The sequence below is a fragment of the Sciurus vulgaris genome, assembly GCF_902686455.1.
Source record: "Sciurus vulgaris genome assembly, chromosome: 13".
NCBI classification, from domain to species: Eukaryota; Metazoa; Chordata; class Mammalia; order Rodentia; family Sciuridae; genus Sciurus; species Sciurus vulgaris.
This window is the reverse complement of record NC_136474.1, coordinates 92,900,725-92,906,815: the sequence shown is the minus strand read 5'-3', so window position 1 is coordinate 92,906,815 and position 6,091 is coordinate 92,900,725.

Sequence of the window (6,091 nt, the reverse complement as noted above, 5' to 3'; positions counted from 1 at the left end):
ATGTCCCAATCCCCGCCTCCTCCAGCCACACCCACCACTTCAGTTACCACTCAGTTAATCCCATCAGGGATTAGTTCACTGATTAGGCTAATGGTATGGTCCAATCATCTCTTCTTACATGGTCTCACACGTGAGCTTTTGGGGGACACCTCAAACCCAAACCATAATACTAGGCCTAATTATAAATCAAACTATATCATAGCCATGCATATATAGGGAAAGAAATAGTATACCTAGGTCTCACTACTATCCATGGTTTCAAGTATCTACTGGGGGGACTGGAATATATTCCCCATGGGTTAGGGGAGAATGGTGTACTGTACGTAGAACTTTCCTAATAAGAATTGCACTTAAATTCTGAAAACACTTTCAATTTTCCAATCCCTTTGGAAGACATTTAACACAAAAATAAATTTGAACACAAAGTAACATAAATAGGTTACAGTTTCATTTGAAGAAACAACCCTGAGGAAGAAAAGAGTCGCTTACATCAGAGAAAACACTGAATTTCAAAATGTCTACCATCACAAAGAGCATTGCTAGGTAGGCAACAAAAAACTTCTATTCCAACTTTTTAAGATAAAAATGGACAGAGTTAAAACAGCTCAGATTAGGTGAGAAACTTCTTTTGCCATAAATATGTGAAGTCATTGTGTCAGTTCACCCCAAAGTCCTTCTGTTAATCCAAGGCAGACAAATCCACTCATTTTACTGCCACATTAAAACTGAAATTTTAACTCAGACATGAGAGAAGTCTCAAAATTGTGGTTTCCCTAGAAGTAGTAATTTATGCCGCTTCCCACATGTGGTATTTCAGGTGAGCTCCGAGTTCTCAGTAGTGTTGGAATGGTGCCTGATGTGATATAACAGTTATTATCAAGAGAGAATGGCAGAGAGCAAAACCCGGGAGCCCCCAGGATTCTGATATTTCTTCCAATTGTCATTTTTACTTCAAAGTAAACTCTAGTTTCGAGTATCAGCACTATGAAACCAAGAATAAAATGAAATGTCAGACTTAGCCCCCGCTCCAGGAGGCAGACCATGCATGCACGGAACACATGCACCTTTAGATTCTAACCCTCAGCATCTGTGTGCTTTGGAAAAACATCTTTGCATCCGCATGCCAAGAAAAGAGTAGACTGTCTTAATCTCAAGTCTACAGGACCATGTGTTTAATAGATTTATGATTATTCAGCTATGATAAGTCCAGCAAATCAGTCACCTCTGAAAGATCATTTATTCTACACACAGTCCCTGGAGAGGGGCTGCATGTCCTGCTGCTGGGAGGCCAAAGGCGTTCCCAGGGCTGGTGCCTGGTCTCTAGGCAGAGGGAGGAGGGACAGCCTTTATTGTGGTTTCTGTGGACAGGAATAGGCGAGCACCTAATGAGCCTCAGAGTCACTAATGTGAACAACTTCTTTGGGATTTGAGTCACCAAGCCCTGAAGTGAAGAGAGTGGGTAGATAGCAGCCTGGAGAGTGGAAGTCCAACCAGGGGGTGGTTAGGGTATGGATGTCACCAGCTCCTGGGAAACCAAACTCACCAACCTCTAGCCAAGGCCCAAAACTGGGCTAAGACAGCACTTACGAAACTACATCACACATAGTTTGACACATTCAGCAACAGGCAATGTAGTTCACTAGAGTCTCTGAAGAGACCAGAAATTCTTGTTTTAAAATGGGAGAAAATAGGAATTCTAACAACCGGTCTACAGAATCCCTGTCTTAAAAAACTCACATTAAATGCAGTAGAGTAACTTCCCACCTCCTCCCTAAAAGTATCTATTTTTATAACCTATCAATGTCACTGATTTATTTTAGCATTTGGTTTAACTAAACATATATGATAAACATTTATGTGTAATTAAACTTGTGAAATGAATACTTTTATAAGAAAGAAATGAAGTCATCCTTTAATGGGGGATACATTAAGATAGTGACCAGTAGTAGATTGACACCCGTTTCTGGAGATATTGCCACGCTGGCTGCCTTACAAGCTTCAGCTGTAGTCCACATTGCCTCCACTCTGCGGACGAGGACCTAACACTCAGCGGTCCCAATAGCACGCGTGTTGCCCCTCAGCCATCGCGGGTCAGAACTGGGATTCCAGACTGGGCATGTGTGGCTTCAAAGGACTGACCAAACTGTCCCTCAGGTCCACTTACCATCTCAGGTTACCTACTTGAGTGAATAGCTACCTGAGTGGATCTCAGAGATTTTGATTTTTTTTTTCAAGTGCTCCTGATTGCAATAATTTTCTCCCCTGAGGATTTTTAAACAATTAGGCAATATTACATGGATAAATCATTTAATAGGAAGGAAATAACAGAGACAGCATTCTGCTTCCCCATCAAAATTACAGCTCAGCACCATCCTTCTTCCAACCCCACACCCAGGATACCTGGGTCAGGGACTCAGACATGATGCAGACCAACCAGGCGCCTGCATGCTGGTATGGCCAGGTAGCTAATGGGCCACGGGTCTTCCCAACTCCCTGAGGGCTGAGACTCAGCACTTGCCCTCAAGATCTGTGTACAGAATGAGGAACAGGGTCCCTGGGTGAAGCACCCATGGTCTTCCCACGAGCTGTGATGCTTTCAGAAAAATGAAAGTTTTCCTAACTGTAGGAATGCCAAATTATTCACAAATTCAAGTTTCAATTGAGCTAAATTACAGATTAAGAAATGTAGGTTCAGATCTCCCTCTGCTGTCTGAGCCTCTAAATGAGATGTCCTCCAGCAAGGAGAGGGCAAAAGAAGATGTCCACTCCCCGGTTCCTCCAAGCCAGGAAAGTGTCCAGGCTGCAGGCTGCTTCCAGAGCTACCCAGCCCCCTCGCTGCCCGTCAACCTGCAGAACAGCGGCACTGGTAGCAGACGGACCTACCTCACTCACGCAGGACCTAAGGATGCCAGGGAACCTGCCACAACACGTGTGAGAAGGACAGGTGGCCGAGGGGCAACGAGGGAGGAGATGCCAAGTGGAATCAGCCTGGTGTTCTACACACTCCTCGACAGGAGTGCCTAACTCCAGGCAGGTGGGCTGTGTGAATGTGACCAAAGGGCACGCCCTCGAAATACTTCCCAATGCGACTGTCAAACAGTGGGGCAGGGGCAAAAGGAGGAGTTCCTCACATCAGCATGCCTACAGACAAGAAGCACAGGTCACCTCAACGGAGGGAGAAAAGCACTTGACAAAATCCAGCGTCCATTCCTGTTCGAAACACTAGAAAAACTAGGGCGAGTAGGAACGTACCTCCACACTGTGAACGCTGACCACGACAAACCCAAGGCCAACACCTTTCTAGATGGAGGAAAACTGAAAGCATTCCTTCTAAAAACTGGAACAAGACAGAGATGCCTACTTTCACCACTTCTATTCAACACGGTTCTCGAATCTCTAGCCAGAACAATCAGGCAAAAGAAAGAAATGAGAGGGATACAAATAGGAAAAGAAGAACTCAAACTATCTCTTTGCTGATGACATGACTCTATATTTAGAAGACCCAAACACTCCACCAGAAAACTTCAAGAACTCATAAATGAATTTAACAAAGTAGTAGGATACCAAATTGACACCCACAAATCAATTGCACTCCCACACATCAATGACAAATCAGCTGAAAGAGAAATTAGGAGAACCATCCTATTCACAGTAGCCTCAAAAAAAAAAAAAAAAAAAAAAATCCTTGGGAATCCAACAAAAGACCTCTGCAATGAAAACTACAGACCACTAAATAAAGAAATTGAGGAAGACCTTAGAAGATAGAAAGACCCTTCCATGTTCTTGGATAGGCCAAATTAATATTGTCAAAATGATCATATTACCAAAATACTAGACAGTGTTAGTTAATGGAATTCCTATCAAAATTCCAATAATGTTTATGGAAATAGATGAAGCAGTGATGATTCATTTAGAAAAATAAGAAACCCAGAATAGCCAAAGCATCCCTTAGAGAGACAAGCAAAGTGGGAGGCATAAAAATACCAGACCTAAAATTATACTACAGAGCTACAGTAACAAAACAGCATGGTATTGGCACCAAAACAAGAAGACTAATGGAACAGAAAAGAAGACACAGAGACAAACCCACAAAAATACAGTTACCTCATATAGACAAAGAACCACAAACACACATTGGAGAAAAGAGAGCCTCTTTGACAAATGGTACTGGGAAAACTGGAAACCTTATATAGCAAAATGAAATTTAGCCCCTATTTTTCACCCTGCACAAAACTCAGCTCAAAGCAGACCAAGGACCTAGGAATTAGACCAGAGACCCTCACATACTAGAAGAAAATGTTGGCCCAACACTCCAACATGTTGACCTAGGAACTGACTTCTTAACAAGACTCCAAAGCACAAGTAAAATCAAACAAATAAAAAGAATGATATCAAACTGAAAAGCTTCTTCACAGCAAAGGAAATAATTGAGAGCTTAAAGACAGACTATAGAATCGAAGAGAATCTTCCACCTCAGATAAGGCATTAATTTCTAGGATATATAAAGAATTCAAAAAACCTAACACCAAAAACAAAACAAATAACTCAATCAATCAATGGGCAAAGGAACTAAGAAGAGATACTTCACAGGAGAAATATGACTGGCCAACAACAAATATATGTAAAAATGTTCAACATCTCTAGCAATTAGAGAAATGCAAATTAAAACTAAACTAAGATTTCACCTAACTCCAGTCAGAATGGCAATTATCAAGAATATAAGTAACCATAAATGTTGGCAAGGACGTAGGGAAAAGGATACACTCACACAATTTGCAGTGTGGCTGATAATTGGTGTAACCACTCTAGAAAGCAGTATGGAGATGCCTCAGAAAACCTGGAGTGGAATCACCATTTGACCCAATTATTCCGCTCCTTGGTATATATATCCAAAGGATTTAAAAATCAGCATACTACCATCATGCAGCCACATTAATGTTTACAGCAGTTGAATTCACAACAGCTAAGCTATGGACGCAACCTTAACAGACGAATGGACGAGGAAAACTTGGTATATTTACACAATGGAGTATTACCCTGCCATAAAGAATGACTTTATGACATTTGCAAGTAAATCAATGGATCTGAAGACTACCATGCTAAATGAAATAAGCCAGTCCCCAAAAAGTCAAAGGCCAAATGTTTTCTCTAATAAGTGAAAGCTAACCCAAAATAAGGAGTGGTGGTGAGGGGAAGAATGGAAGATCAGCCGATTAGACAATGGGGGGAGGGAAAGGAAGAGGGATAGGAAAAGGAAAGATGGTGGAATGAATCTTACATAATTTTCCCATGTACACAAATGAAAACAACACAGTGGAACCTGTCATCATGTACCTCCATCCACAAGTGGGATCCTACCTAGAATGATACATAGTCCATGCTTCTATAATTATGATAAAATCAATTCTACTGTCATGTATCACTAAAAAGAACCCATTAAAAAACTAATAAATGCACACATAAGCTTTAACTCAAAGTGCTTTTCCTCATAAATTTATCCTTGCCTAGAAGCAGATATTAAATAATCCAAGTGGCTAGCTTGTGAATAGTTTTGGAGTTAACGATCTAAAATATTTAATTCATAGGAATTATCACTTTAGAAGATGAGTGACAATTTCAAGGATGTGGCAAGACTACTGAAAAAATGAAAACTGTAAACAAATAACTTGGGAGAACATTTCAGTCATTAACAGAAACTTTTCTCTGCAAAGTGCCATAACTCGAAGATCGGGGCCAACTGTCTAGTTGTTAAATACCTTACTGAGTGGGTCATTATAAAAACTGTCTCTTTGTCATAAAACATCTGGTCAGCCTAGTAAAAAGAAGAAATTAGACCTTTGCCAGTACAACATGGGCACGGAAATGAAGGGAATTATTTATAGCAGACTCTAAATTTTAAGAGCAGTTAGTCTTTTATGAAGACTCAGGGCTGGAGGCAGGCGCGAGATCTGGTCTGACATTTAGTTAGTGATGTGATGAGACACTATGAAGTCACAACAGCGAGGACTAGAGTTCCACTTCAGGAAGAAGGAAGCCTCCTTTATTCTTCTTCCCTTCTCCCCCACCCTCCAACCTGGCCTCTGCGTCTTCT